At 36.8% G+C, this 15,865-nt stretch overlaps 1 long non-coding RNA gene across 1 annotated transcript; it reads left to right on the top strand.

Moving 5' to 3' along the window:
• The first annotated feature begins 4,497 nt into the window (after nucleotides 1-4,497).
• On the top strand, nucleotides 4,498-5,048 carry LOC108085613 (uncharacterized). Its single transcript, XR_001771103.3, has 2 exons — nucleotides 4,498-4,663; nucleotides 4,721-5,048. It is a non-coding gene; the product is annotated as an uncharacterized lncRNA (long non-coding RNA).
• Nucleotides 5,049-15,865: the final 10,817 nt, after the last annotated feature.

A 15,865-nucleotide genomic window follows, 5' to 3' on the forward strand; every position in this document is an offset into this window, starting at 1 on the left:
TGGGCCTGGCCAGCGCGTCACTGGCGGTCACTCACGTATGTTAAACTTTTCATGACGAAAGTCCACTCGGACAAAGTTCAGTGACCAGGCCAAAACGTATATACGGCCTGCAGGAGCCAAAATTAAAACCGAAACGGATTTTCATTCACCGCCTGTAAAAATAAATGCGAAACTTTTACAAATTTGTATTTTTGTTATTATTAATCGAAGTCAGCAGTGCCGCCCGCCTCCCCAACACATTGCACTTGGCCAAAATTGAAATCTGTCAACTACAGTGAGAAAAAACTTGACAATTTAAGGCTTGCTATTACTTTTAAGACTTTTATATTTAACTGTTATCTATTAAAATCATTATTAATACTTTTAAAATTTATTTTGAGACAAAAAGGTTATTTACCTTACATTTCTTATCTAAAAAAATCTTTGTTAATCACTTTGAATTAATTTATAAATTGAGGTATATTTATATTCGATTTCTTTAATTTACGGCAAGTAATATTTTTTTGTTCAGCGATTATTTTACGGAATTCGATCCACTGTTTGCCGCTGTCGCGCCCCTCGTAAACTTTGAAACCGGCCCGGCTTCGTGGTTTTTGTTATTGTCCAAAAGCCCACACGCCGGCAGCAAAGGTTCGATTTCACTTTCGCACGCTGTCCCCTCTCCCCAGCCCCCTCAACCGCAAGGAGCGGGAGCAGGCGCATCAGAGGTGTCACGGCCTGAGCGCTTTACGAGCGATCGCCGCTCTCACCTGCTTTCTTCCGAATGAAGCTCCGGCTCCGGTGGGCTTTCGCTCTTCGATCTCCGACGCTCCAAAAGAAAACATATTTAATTTAATTTGTAGAATTTTCCAAAGGATTACCAAAGTGTCTGTTCTTAAAATTAAAAATTTTATTTATGGGATTTGTTTACTTATTCAGACATTTTAAAATGATTTAATTATTAAATTTACTTCATTAATTCCTAGATTTAAGATGGTTAAGATCAAGTTTCTCAAGGATAGCTCATTAAATGTGAAATTGTATAATATAGAAGATAACAAAACTAAGCACATACATCTTAATTTAACATTATTTTGTTTTTTTTACATACATAATACATACATAATAAAATACATAATCTTTACACTATAAACATTGTAACAACTATAGAAAAAACCTATGTATGTCTTATAGCGATTTCAAAACTAAAATCTTCCTACATTGCACAAACGCGGAAGATTTTCACTGTACACATTTCATGGTTTTTCCAGAGTTCAACCTGCATTTTCATGGCATGTCCATTGATATTTTCCGGCGACTGTGTGTGTTAGCATGCGAAACTAGCAGTTAAATTAGCAGTTTTTGTTAAGCTACAATTTTACACTGCAACTCTGTTGGGGGCTTTTTTCTTTTCCCGGTTTTGGCTTCGGTTTTGCCATTTTGGTTTCTTCGCTTTTTCCTCTCTTGCAATTTATAATTGACTTGCAATTTGGCTTGGGCACTGCCCAACTATTTGTGGAATTTCGGGAGGTTCGGGATTTATGTCGGTGGTTTTCGTGGAACTTGCATGCGTATTCGTCATCAACTGTGGCTACAAAAAAAAAAACATACAATTTTCGGGATTAACCCTGGAAATTATAGTTAGTGAAAGGCCTTAGATATGGTTGATAATACTTCTTAGGAAAAAAGTTTGAAAAACCATTAGAAAAAGATTTCATAATTCCAAAAACACTCTATTTTCGAATTCAGGATTTGTAGATTTCCATAGAATACAAAACTTTTGTTGAAAAATTTTTAAAAAACGTAGAGAACAAGTATAAATTATGAATTTCTAAAATTTATAAAAAATATAAGATAAAGCCAATAGTTAAATTTTCATCTAAAATTATAGCTCCTAACTGAAAACCCTTTGAAATCCCCAAAAGCATCCAAGGGTTAAACAAAATTATGTATTTGTATGCCATTTATAGTCGAATCAGAAGACACAACCCCCAATATTACACACAAACAATAACATAAAGTCGATGTAGAAAAAAACCGAGGTACGATCAAAAGGAGGCACAAATCAAAACGCTGAAACAGAATCAGAATCTCGCGGCAAAAAGTTCGAAAACTCGAAAACTGAAATCTGTGAAAATGTGGCCGCACGCGATCGAGACATTCGCATTTCATTTTATTCCATTTCGATTCATTGATACGACGGCGGCTCAGAAAAACAAAAAAAACTATAAAAAAGGGCGGCCCAGTTTCAAATTAAATAATAAGAGATCGTTTCTTAGGCTCTCCTTATTATTATTATATTGTATTCCACCCTTTTATTTTTTTGCGTGCTGCGTTTTTTGTACGCTTCATTTTCTTAGGAATTCCTGGCAGCCTCTCTCATCCGCATCCCGTGTCGCACGATCAATCAGAATTTCTGACTTCCAGGAGCCTGTGATTTCGATCTGGATCGGTATCTGGATCAGTTGTGCGCTGAGTTTAAGTTCCCTTTCATTTCAAAATAAGGCTGAAAGCCACTGTTTGAGGGCAGCACGTGCCTAGAACTCGGGATTTCTTCAGTTTCTTGAACAGGATCTTTATAAAATTCTTGTAGTTTTTATCCCTGGTATCCCTGGATTGAATATCGAAACGAAGTTTAATGATTCAAGGATCTATTTTCATATATTTTCTCTTATACTTGCCTCTCATATGGTTCTGTAATTTCCTATCTTGACTTGCAGATCACTTTCCTTTTTTTTTTTTGTTGAATATCAGCTGCCACTTTCTGAGGGCGGCACGTGCTTTCTTCACTTTCCTCAGCTACTCGGGTTACCTGTGAGCTAGTTCCCCTTTTTTTTACCCTTTCAAACCCTTCCTCACCTTTTGCCCTTCGACCGCCACGCCCCCAAGTCATTAGGGCGCACACTTACGCCTGGCGGATATTGATTTCCTTGGGATTGACTGGCACACTATTCAACGCTTTCCAGCGCTGATGATGACATCTGTGTGTGCCCATTGTGTTTCACTTTTCATCAAACTTATATTAATAAGTTGCCAGAGGAGGGGCCATAATTAAACCGAATTCGATATTTCCGGCCGGAGGAAAGACATTTGGTTCACTGAACCCAAGAAAAATCCTTGAACTCTCCGCGTCGCCAGACGAAATAAAAATATTTGTATACATATGTATTGCCAATAATCTATTTCAAACAGAGACCAGCGCACAAATATGAAAAACGAACAGAAAAAAAAGTGAGTTAGAGCGGCGTCTGCTGCCCTTTTGGCGGCACCCTCACAAAATTATTGACCACGGTTCCAAGCCACCAAAAAAATAGCAAGAAATCACAGAGAAAAAAATCCAGACTTTGATTTGAAATCAAAATATTTTAATAAAATTCAAAACAGGATTTAAAGGGTATTTTAGTAGTATTTTAAACTAAATTAAGCATAATTTATGGTCCGATTTCAGTGGAAAGTTTCAAGTGTCAGAAAGTCAAGGAAAGTTTAAATTAAGACCAGTTAAGGTTGGTTTTTTTTCAAGTGCAGAAAATGAAGAAGCATTCGGACTTTGAGTTGGACTTGTCCGTGTCTCATCGGATGCGAGATGCTACCCAAAAATATTTCAGCTAGAAGGGACAGGACAGGACTTCTGTGCGCTTCTTCGATGTGGTTTTTGCCTCTGCTGGCCAGCAGATCCTCCCTCCCCGAAAAGCACACACATCCAAATACATATTTCGTTCTAATCAACATGCCGCAAAACATATAATTCGAATTTTTGATATTTCGCCCGACCATTTTGCTGAGAAAATTGCATTTAAACGCCTATTATGCGCTTTTTATTTGCAAACCCATACTTTTCTGCCCGAATGCTCGGCCTGGACGGACTCGGACTCAGTCATGCAAAAATACGAATCATTGTATAAGCATATATAGCTCGGCCAGGGCATATCATGTGGATGTGGTGGCTTGGCCAGTGAGTGACTCTGTCAACTAGTTGGCCTGGCTTCCTGCTTTTTTTGGGGAGTTAATTAAGCGAAATCGTAAAATCGTTAGCAAATAAAATAAATTGTACTGAATTACACGAGTGACATCCAAGGCACAATCCCAATCACTGGTGATTGACCTCTTTCAATGCGACATTCTTGGCTGGAAAACAACTCGGCTCTTTAGCCAGATAATGAACTTTATATACACTCGCTCGCGTATATATACTCGGAATCGGAATCGGAGTCGGATACTATGCGGCATGCACTTAATCAAAAAGTACGACAAAATCAAGAGTAAACAAAACTGCAGCGCAGAACTCGACTTGAGAACCGGCAGCGCTTCGAACTCCGAAGCAGCGGGTGCATTGAACACATGACACGGTCACAAAGCAACAAATTTAAATCTCATTTATTTATTTTATGTATTACAAGGCACTGCGGAAATATAAATGTGATAAAAAACGTATGATATGGGTGTGAAACAAAGGGGTTTTTGAACTATCTGCAGGGTAGGAATAAGAAGAGATTTTATTATCACAAAACTCTGCTTAAACTCAAGGCTTTAAATTTATAAAATAGCCACCATAGAGCCTCCTGTCAAATACATTTTCCATTCCCCTGTACAAACCACTTCCCAAAACATTATCGTTCGTCTGCTCGACCTAACAACATCTCAAATTTTTTGTGTAGTCTCAAATTATTTTCTTTTTCGGTTCAAAGTAAGTAAAAGTTTGAATAAAAAAATAGAAAAATCTATTGTAACGTTTACTTTTTAGAACTTGTACGGCTTAATCATGTGTTGCGGACCCTGTGGACCATGTGGACCTTGCTGTGGACCTTGCGGACCCTGCTGTGGTCCTTGTGGACCCTGCTGTGATCCATGTGGGGGATGTGGTTCCTGCTACGGACCCAATGTCTGTGGTCCGTGCTACGCATGTGGACCCTGTGGCGGCTGCTATTGTGGTTATCCTTGCTGCTAGGACATCAAATTGGAGGAAGAATCAAGCTAATTTGAAAGCAGAATACCAGCTTATGTTAATCCAGGATCCTCAAGGAGTAATTTGAGACAACGCATACAAAATAAATGTCGAGTAGGAACGACTAGTTTAGTTGTTTAATTGTATCTAGAATTAGGTTTTCTGCAAATATTTCTCATTCCAAAAATGCATACATAAATGCAATCTTCAGGCTCTCTGCTGACGATATTAGTTAATTCCAGAGACATTTGCATATTCAAAGCGATCAAGTAGAATTTAGAACAAATACACTGATGTATATATTCATAACGACCCGAATAAGAATCGATCGACGTCTTCTAATGCGATGTGGTTGACCTTGACGATCCGACGAGAGTTTATTGTCCTTTCAATAGAACACGCTAAATAAAGCTCATTTTAGCAGTCCAATTACATACATATTTCTCACACACCACCGTGTTTATATACTTTATACTTTTATTTTTATATATATTTTTTTTCGTATATTTACTGCACTAATTCTGCGACGAACTAGTTTCGGCACAGCAGATTCCGATTCCGATTCCTGAATTCCAAGCAAAACATCGGCGAGGCAAACAAAAAGTCAACAAAGTGCATATAAAAAAATGTATTTAAATTTTTTGTACCCCGGCAGCCGGCTCCAGTTTACGGAGATCCATCCCCACACGTCCCGCTTCCAGCTCATCCATCCACTGGCCCGCTCCCGACCAATCCGAGCCCATCATCAGCTGACTGGATCTACGCGCGCGCGCCTTTTTAATTGCATCTGCGTGGGCCTCCTGGCCCCCTCCGAGGGGGCGACTGACTCTGTATGCAAATTAAACAAGTTCGCTGCCAAAATATTGCCGTCCGCGCTGATTTGTTGTTGCTTGCCGTCGTCGTGTATATTTGCCTTTAATTATTTATTTGCATTTATGTGCGATGTGTGTTGGGCAGGTAAAGGTAGTAGTAGTAGTAGTAGCAGTCACTGTAAAGTAAGTAGTTTGGCTAGTCGCTTTGTTTTGTCTGCCCAAACTAAGGCTACAACAAAAAAAAAAGATTTAAAACTAAATATAAACACAAGACTGAAGTCAAACTCAAACTGAAACCAAACATGTTTCATGTTTTTTGGGCGTTTGCTGCTTGGGTATTTTTCTATTATTGATCATCAGCTAAATTGCTGATAATTAGTTTGGCTTTGAACTTGATTTAGAGCTTGTTTGAAGCCGAAAAGGCAAATGTGTCAATACATACATATACATATACATATACATTTATATTTTTTAATTTTATTTATTTTATAAATAAAGAAAACTATCCGGAAAATATAACCTCTTAACAGGAGTATTGTTTGCAAGCATTTTCTGATATTGATATATTGCTAATTATATAAAAAACCTAAATATATTGTTAAAATATAATGAAATCCAATATTTAAGAACTGATTTTCCATCGATTAAATATAGTACAACGTTTTTTAAGAGTTTCTAGGATGAAAATCTTAAAATGCATCCTGAAAATGTCATAATTCAAAAGGATAACCTATACTATTTCTTTTTATTCATATTATTTATATTATATAATTCCGCTCTTGTTCTTTAAAGTGAACATTTAGCTTCCTCTATAGAGAATCGTTATCAATTGTATTCATCCCCTACAATCATTCCAATCTTCCACTCTTGTTATCCAATTTCCAGCCTCTTTTTTTCAGTGGGTTGCCTGGCACTGAGTATCCCCTATTCATGCCCTAATTGCAGCCCAGTGGAACAGTTTTGAGCATTTCATGATCATGACTAAGGTCAGATTCATAAAAACCGCATAAACTAGACCCAATTTAGTTGACAAACACACACACACAAACACGCACACGAAAAAAAATGATGTGTTGAGCGAAGAAATTAAAAGCGAAATGGAATTGTTTGTGCAAAAAAAGCGGCGAACTTGAGAGGTGAGAGGGGAAGCCAGGCAGGCGTTGAGGGTGCCGGCATTTGCATAGACATTTTGCACGTCGAGGTTTGTGGTTTTGGGTGTCCAGAGGCGTATCGAGTGGATAATAGTGGAGGCCCTCCACACAGAGGGAAAAAATGTATATATTTTTTTTAAGTGGCTTTTAGGAGTAAGAAAATAAGTAATAAATATTTAAATGGAAATTTTGAATAAATAATTAAAAGATTTTCCACAAAAATATATCATATAATCATAATTTATTTTGTTAATTTCCCGTCTTTGTTTCATAGTCAAAGTCTGGTTTGTAAATATTATATAAATAATCTCAGTGTATTTGATTGCGAGTGAAGCGCTTCTATTTTCAAGGGGCTGCCTTGTCTGGCGGCTCGGATTAGCCGCTTCCACATTGAACTTGAGCTCTCCCTATCTCTCCGGGCGGCGGCGGTGTACAATCCAAGACAATCCAATCAGGTTCTGGCCGATATTGTTGCTGCCGGATCTGGTGCACTCGCGCATAAATCATGCGCGTCCGATGATATCACGTGTTATAATTAGACCAATGCATTTTCACTTTCCACCAGCCAAACCCACCCGCGAACCCCAATCTGTCTCAGATGTCCAAGTCGAGGTCCGCATCCGCATCTAAGACAACTCCCCATGTTTGACAACTGACTGCTGAAAATCGTGATATTTGATGTGAGTATCTGTGATTTGACCAGGAACGGAACCCCATTGAGTCATCAATGGATCGGATCGCCCGTAAAGTGTCGTTCATTATGACCTCCTGTTATTGTGTTGGCCAGCTACACACACTCGTGGCTCTCGGCGGCTACAATGTAATCTGGCGGCTGGCGACTCTTTAAAATATGCATCGGGGCGATACTGTCAATATATATCCACTCCATCCAGCGAGATCGGGCGGAATCCACTTGGCGGCACTCCATACAACCAGGTTGGCCCTGAGAACATGTTATTAAATTACTGTAATAATGTATTAAGTATGTAAGAATGCCACAAATGTTAATATGTAATAATAATTGTAATGGCCGGCAGCTACACACACAAGCGCCAATATGTCAGAGAGACCGATCTATCTACTCGACTTTGGCCAACAATCCACCGGCATAACCCCTCTATTACGCACTCGAATCGCCGACAACTTGTGGTTCCCCATTTGACATTTTCATTTTCAGTTCCATGAAAGTGATAATAATGCACTTATGTGTACGTATTGCATGGGGTGATTTTGTTAAATTGATGTAAAACTACTTATATTTTATTGTTTTTGTTAAACAAAATTGATTTAAAACCAAAAATGAAATATCTTTGAAATTTATAAAAGTTGGAAGTAAACGGTATCTAAATTTTAATCTTCCGTATATTAATGAAGAAAACTCATGTAGTTCTAGATTCTTTATCTATTAATGGTATATATCAAGTCAGGATTATTCTGAAGATTAGAGACAATATGTACCACACATATTATAAGAAGAAATGGGAAGAATTTTACGAGTTTTTGAGTTTTATATGGACTTATTTCTGTTAAATGTTTTGTATGTTTTCCAGACTGTTTATTATTAAATATTTGTAACAAAAAGTTATAAAATCAGCAAATATATATTAATCATCTATTTATACTATTGTTTCCATCTCATAAATGTCCAAGAAGTTGTGACTCTGCTGAGAATATAAGTGTTTACGTATCAAAGTCTATAAATAAAGGTGTTTTAAAATGACTCTGTTATTAACTATGAATGTTGAGGCTATTGTGTACATAAGTCCCTTAATTATATGCAAAAGCTTTTCGTCAGACAACTTAATATAAGAATATGTTAATTATTATTTATAATTTTTTGCCCCCTTATTTTTTTTCTTTAAACATTCCCGGGTGCGCATTTGCTTTCTTCTTCTTTTTTCTGGCTGATGATTTTTGGTGTTATGCAATCAAGACGATAATTTCAGCATTTCTACAATAATTAAAAAGTCCAAATTGGGAGAAAAAAGTAAGGATATGCATATCCAGTTTTAATCGCACGATTTTCTGGATTTGGGAATTTCATGGGGATTTTATATTTATGTTCGTTGCTGGCTTTTGTTGTGATTTTTTTGCTGCTGCTGCCAACGAGTTAGACTTGTAAATAAGTCTAATTATTTGGCGGCGTTTGTTCAATCAATTCATATTATTTATAAATTGTCTGAAATGATGTTGAACAACTAACTGCGTGTGTCTTGCGGGGCCTGGGTGTGCAATAAGTATTCTAATTTATGACACCAAATGCCCCACAAGTGGAGCTCTGTTGGGCGCTTCGACTGTTTTGATATCTACATTACCATGTGGCCTGTTCTTTGACTCGGACTCTCAGCGATCGCCTGTATATTTGCACAATTGCAATTGTAAACAGTCTGCGTCTGGGCCTGGTCACCCGCTGCCTGGCTCTCTGATCATTAAACATTTATAAACAAATTATGTCAATTTGTATGTAAACATGAAATCGAATCAAATCGCAGCAGCGAGTGGCCGGCCATCGAATGCAGACGTGCCAAGAGAGTCGCCTTTTGGTCCGCCAGCTCACAGATTGCAAATATTGGATTGCAGTTTACAGCTGGTCGGTTCAGCATACACCGAAAAAAAACTATATTGATTTTGCAGTATTTTTAAAGTTATATATAACCAGTCGATCATTTTTTGCTTCGCAAATTTTTGTGTCAAAGTAAAAATAATCCAATGGATTTTTTAATAGACTATCCTTTTGTTGAAGATCTATTCTTTTCACTACAGTAAACGATCAATTATATATTTAATTATTTAAAAATGTAAATAACTTATATTAATTTTATGTTATATTAATTTTATTTTTTTCCCAGTGTAGTCCACAGCTCTCAGCTTTAAGTCTCAGCGTTGCGGCGCGTCGTCACCGTCAACATTTAGTTTGGCTTTGCATTTTGTTACTTGAGCTAAATTACAGCGCATGAAATACGGAAGTTGTTATTGCTGTTGTTGCTATTACGGCATTGATTGCAACCTGCACTTACGACCGCTAGAGAAGGAAGGCGAATGTGCGAATGGTGGAACGGGGAAAGGGGGAAGTGGGCGACGGGCAACGGGGGAGTTTTGGCCGCGGCCAAAGGGCGTGTGTTTGTGGCCCAAAGTTGTATGCTGCTAATTTTGATTTATTGCAAGTCGCCATCTATGGGGTTTTTATCATCGTAATGCTTCCTGTTCTCCATCAGATCCGTCTCCATATTTAATACAGTGATCACTGAATTGAATGAACTTGTATAATCATTTATTTTGGGATTTATTGTTATAGGATAATAGAAGTTAAGATTTTCATTAACAAATGTAATCATTTTATATCGGTTTAAAAACTTTTTGTTGAAGTTAAAAAATCAAAATTGTTAATATGTGTCTAAGTGGTAGTAGGCGTGATTAAACCTTAAAGTAAACTCAAAAAGTAGAAACATTTTTTAAACCAATTTTGGCAACTCTAGATTTAATATTCTCTAAGATCTAGAGACTCTTAGGATAATAAGATAAGAGTCTAGTAGCCTGATGATCCTGGGATGCTGCTCTACATTTTATTTTATTTCCACAGTAAAGTTCCTAATTTCTTTGATTCACTTTATCGAGCGTAGACTGTATTCTGTATGCTGTATGCCCGTGTGTGTAACTATGACTAGGCGTCTTTTTCCCAGCCCGATCATTGAGCTGACTGATCTCAAGCTCGAGCATAGCGCGTGTTATTTGATATTGAACTTGGCTTTGACACTTGCGCCGGACGAGTGTGGCACGAGTTCTCTCACGTAAACTGGCTCATGTGCTCCGCGACAGTTCCTCCGTCTTATTCTAATTTATTAATTATTTATTTATGTTGTCAGCGATCGGTGTTACTCGCCGTAGGTGGTAATGGGCCGTAACGGACTGCCGGGGCAAGGGAGTATTTCTGTGGCGCATTACATAAATATTGATCTGATTTATGCAAGAGCCAAACTTTTAATGCGACACATGTGCCCATTATGGGGTGGGGAATGTCATTCTATATATTTCATTTTTTTGTACAGTGCAGTAATTTTTACTGGAGAGTAATAAGTCTTAGGATTTATAATTTTTAAATTCTGAAAAATTAAATGTAGATGTATTGATAGTTTTAAATTTTATAGATTAAGGCTTTCTTTCTTTGTAAATAAATACAGAGGATATATTTATAAAGGAACTTTATTTCCAAGAAAATGGAATATATATCCTCATTAATTAAATATTTTATGATTTTTAAAAACCAATTGATGTAATTGATTTTACCTTTATTTAACGTCATATACCTGTTCCATGTGTACATATATATTGTATTTTTCCCAAAATAAGAATTCCACCCAAAAATAACAATAAACAAAGTAAAATACTTGTTTCGCTTAAAATACGTGAAATTAATTAATTGGCACTAATCTGTGCAACTAAGAAATATAATAACAATAAGACTAATGTGAACAGCACTCGTCGGCAGCGTCTGGCATAGTCCCAAGACTATTCAGATACTGACGCAGTTTAAAAACGACAAAAAAAAAAAAAAACAACACACTCGAATAAAAATAAATGTGAAATTAAGTTAATTGAGTGCATTCTGTTTGCCAGCAAGCAGACGAGTTTCTCCCCGGGTTTCTTAATGTGTGTTAGGAATACTCCCAATCGTAACAAGGCCCCAAGGTATTGTTCGACATTTAATTGAAATTAATACAAGCTGGGGACTTGATTTTTATGGACTTCTCACCTGCTAATCTCAAGGTCGCCTCGGTTGGTTAATGGTGAATTAAATGTCGGAGACTAAAAGTTTGGTTTTGCAAATAATGGGTTAATCTGGGCTTGGTTTTTTTGGGGGGCATTCCGGGATGGACAATGACTTGGCTGTATGTACATATATTAACCTGCTACCGAGGGCCCTGCAAAAAGGGTAAACCACTGAACAAAAATGTAATCCAAATTATTTTTAAGTATTTTTATAGTGTTAAAATAACATATCTTATAAAGATCACATTGATCTTCACATTGTACTCTTTTCTCCCTGTGTCTTGCCAGTTATGATTCACAATTGTGTGTTGCTATCAATTTTAATTTCATTATAAAAGTCTACATTACAATCGACTGCCAGCAAACAAAGACCGAAATCCAAGACCCAAAAGCAGCACATGACACCTCAAACAAAAAAAATAAAAAAAAAGAGAAATATATATACATATGGGTATGAAAAAAATGGAGAAGAAGCAGCAGACGGAAACCTTTCGAAGAAGAAGCTATGCGCTATGATACCATAACCCACGAATAAAACTAAAGAAACCAGCGACCAGTGACCAACACACAGATACAAACATTTACAGGCACACACCAAAAAGCTCACAAATAGTTCAATGAACTTAGTTTTTGTTGTTGTTGTCTCTTGTATGTATGTTGCTATGCTGGTCGCCCTCTCTCTGTGTTGTGTGTGTGTTTATTTATGTTTTATTTTTATTTGTTTCGTCTATTTCGTCTATTTCAATTCATTTCTTATGTATGGCAGCCGCAAGGTGGGAAATATTTTGGCCTGGCGACTGAAATGCATTAAAAAGCTCAATCCACACCCTTCATTTGGTTTTCACGTATCTTTGAGCTACTTCCTCAGAGATCGAGTCACATTTACATTTACAACGACTCTTAAGGCAAATTAAGTTTCTTTTTCCACGTCTCTTCTCTTTTTTCAATCTTTGATCTGCATTTAATTTTCTGTTCTGTGCGCTTCTCACAAAATATTGTCACGTAGCCCACTTGGTGGTGGCTCTCGTTCTTCTGGATTGTTAATTTTGAATGAATTTTGATAGCTACACATGCAGGAGGCTACCTTTGGGGGCATCAAAAAAACATTTTCACATGCCTCTAATCAAGTGTGAATAATCCCATTTTGGGGCCAGTCAGTAAGCAAAAAGTATTTAAGCTTAATTGTTATGCTGATAGAGGCGCTAGATGGATTGGTTTCAGCTTCAACAACCCAACAAAAAAAAACAAAAACAAAAAAAAATTAAAAGGAAAAACAAAAAGCGTACAAGAGTCTTCGTCTCACCTGACAGGTGTACAAACATACACAAACACACACACACACACACAGGTAGGAAGGTGTTTGCTTGAGTGTGTGCGTCAGCCAGCTCACGTTTCGTTTGTCAGTCTGGGGGAGGGGGAGCTCCAAACTTGAGAGCTCTTTTTTTCCGTTTTTGGCCAAATATACTTTGATACTTTTACATTTAAAACAATTATGAATAATGAATGGCAGCGTTGACGCTCCGAATAGTTGTTGCCCTTAAAGAGTTGTAATGGGGTGTAATGTGTAAATTAAATGTTAAATAGTCCAAATTTTGGTGATCCTACAATAACTTTGTCCAAGAAATATTACAAAGTAAATATAGCATAAATGTTTCGTAGCATAAAATGTACATAGGACTGAGAACAACCTTTCAAAATGTTTTTAACTTAGTCCCTACATTCTTAACTATTGATAAAATAAACAAGAAAGGAAGTTAACTTTGGAAAGCCGAAGTTTGTATACCCTTGCAGTTTGCAATTGCATCAAAAGAATGAACTTTAAAACGACCATGTAAAACTAAGCCAAAAACTTGTTAATTTTAATTCAAAGAGATTTTTTGAGCCAGCTTTTATTAGGCTTAAAAAACAGCATATTGAATTCATAATGTAATATTTACATATATATAGAAATTTTAATAATATACCCCTAATAAAATGTTGATTTTTTGTTTATTTTCGACACCCATATATATGTAAGTATAGTTTTTAAAACTAAGCATTTTTATTTCGCTAATCAAATTTAGGATTACTTTAAAATCCTATTTTTAGGACCTTGAGATAATGTTTTAAGGTGAATCCTTAAATAGCTCTTAGTATACGTTTGTTAAATTTATAATTCAATTATAATATAATTTGAAACAAACTAAAAGTATATTTTTTTTATCAAATATAATTAATACCTTGAGCTTCTGGCTGTGTTTTTAGTTAATGAAGTTTACTGTGGAGCTTAAAATAAATTATAAAAATAATAAAAAGTTAATAATGTTTACAAATAAACATAAATATGTAATATATAAATTCCAAAACTTTCAAAACTACTGCCATTTTCGTTATACCCAGTTAAAGGGCTCCCACATGGCCAAAAACAATGTGTAATAGGATTTTAATTGAATTGTCGCAAAAACGGCGTACTTGTCTGCTTTCGAAGCTATTTTTATTTGATTTTACGAGTGCCTGCTGCTGTTTACTTGAGTTTTGGGTGCTATTAATTAATTGTCATGTGCTTATTACACAATCTAGCCGCGAGTGGGTGGAGCTGGCTGAGCTGGCTAAGCGGGAGATGATGCTGAAACTGAAACGCGAGGCATCTTACGCAATATTCGACAACGACAACGTTTGCACAGGTGCTGCCTGCCGCTGCTGACGTCACTGATAGTGGCTGCAAACAGCCACTAGGCACGCCACTAAGTATACAGAAACAGCCTAGCTATTTTTGCGACTGGCTGCGCAATTGGTTAACTTGGACTTGGCCAACAAGCCTAAAGTCAGTGCCAAGCAATGAAAATTGCAACGTGTTTTGGCATTAGACGTGAAAGTGCGAGTTTGCACTGCGGCGGCGATGGTGGTGGTGGCGACCAGTGGCCAACCAAGTGAGTGAGTGAGTGAGTGGGTGAATTTTGCAGGCAAGAGTGCCCACACCAACGCCAAACTAGTTGGCTTTTATGGCACGTAATTTGCAATTGGCAAAACCAAGTCCAAGACATCCAACAATTCCTGTCAACAGCGATTGCCGCTGGCAAACTTTTCACTTTTCATTCTGCGCTTTTCCATCTATTTTCCCATTCGTACGTGCCTCACGGTGCATATTTTTGCCCTGTTGGCCTATTAAGTCTTTCTGGCCCAAAGGGTTCTTGCTTGGCCGCTGGCCAAAGTCTGCTTGGAGTACCAGGAAAAACCGAAACCCCCATTCGTAGGCAAAATCAACACACACACACTTCATGCTCTTAAGACGGGCGACCCATTTAGCCTGCATATTGCGCATACGCACCGTGGTGAATCAAATTCAAATACCCTCATGACTAATGCCAGCTTAAGACGAAATCCAACTTTTGGCACGTGAATCGTCCTAAAACTATGCCATAAACAACTTAAAAAATATTTTAAATATTTTTCTTCTCTCTTTCTTGTTGTTGTTTTTGTTTTGCCAAAAATAAAAAATAAAAATATTTGCAAATTAGGAGAAACTCTCATATTTTTGTGGAAGGTACCCAGATGGAGATGAAACTGAAACTGAATATATAACAAAAGGCACTTGTCTGGGTGAAATTTTCACTAGATATTCAAATGAACAACAACAAATGTTGCTGCTGCTGTGCAGGCTGTTTTTGTTGTTGCTGTTGGTGGGTTTGTTGTTTGTGCTTTCTTTGGTTGTGTTGAACAAACAAACAAAAACCAATACACAACAAGAAAGGAAGCTAACTTCGGCACGCCGAAGTTTTTATACCCTTGCAGATTGGTTTTGATGTTTATATTATAGATTTAAATGCTGAAAACACTCACAAAACTGAGTTTCATTCCATTTTACCTATACTTATTATGTTTACAGTTTGACAGTTACAGTTTTACATTTCCAGCTTTACATATTTTATACATTTACCGATCGCTTCTGTGGCAGCTATCAGATATAGTTGTCCGAATTTTATGAAATTTATACCAAAATTCTAGAGTAATAAAAAAAGCTTATATCTCAGAGTAAATAAAAATGCGTTGAAAAACAACGAAGCTATAATTTTATTTCTATTAATTTCCCGATCATGCTATATCATATAGTAGTCCGATTTTCATAAAATTTTTACCAAAATTCTGAAATAATATAAAATGGACATATCTAAAAAATTATGCAAAAATGTTTAAAAACAGCAAAGTTATAATTATTTTTCTAAAAATTTATCGAA

The sequence above is a fragment of the Drosophila kikkawai genome, chromosome 3R, assembly GCF_030179895.1.
Source record: "Drosophila kikkawai strain 14028-0561.14 chromosome 3R, DkikHiC1v2, whole genome shotgun sequence".
Lineage (NCBI taxonomy): Eukaryota > Metazoa > Arthropoda > Insecta > Diptera > Drosophilidae > Drosophila > Drosophila kikkawai.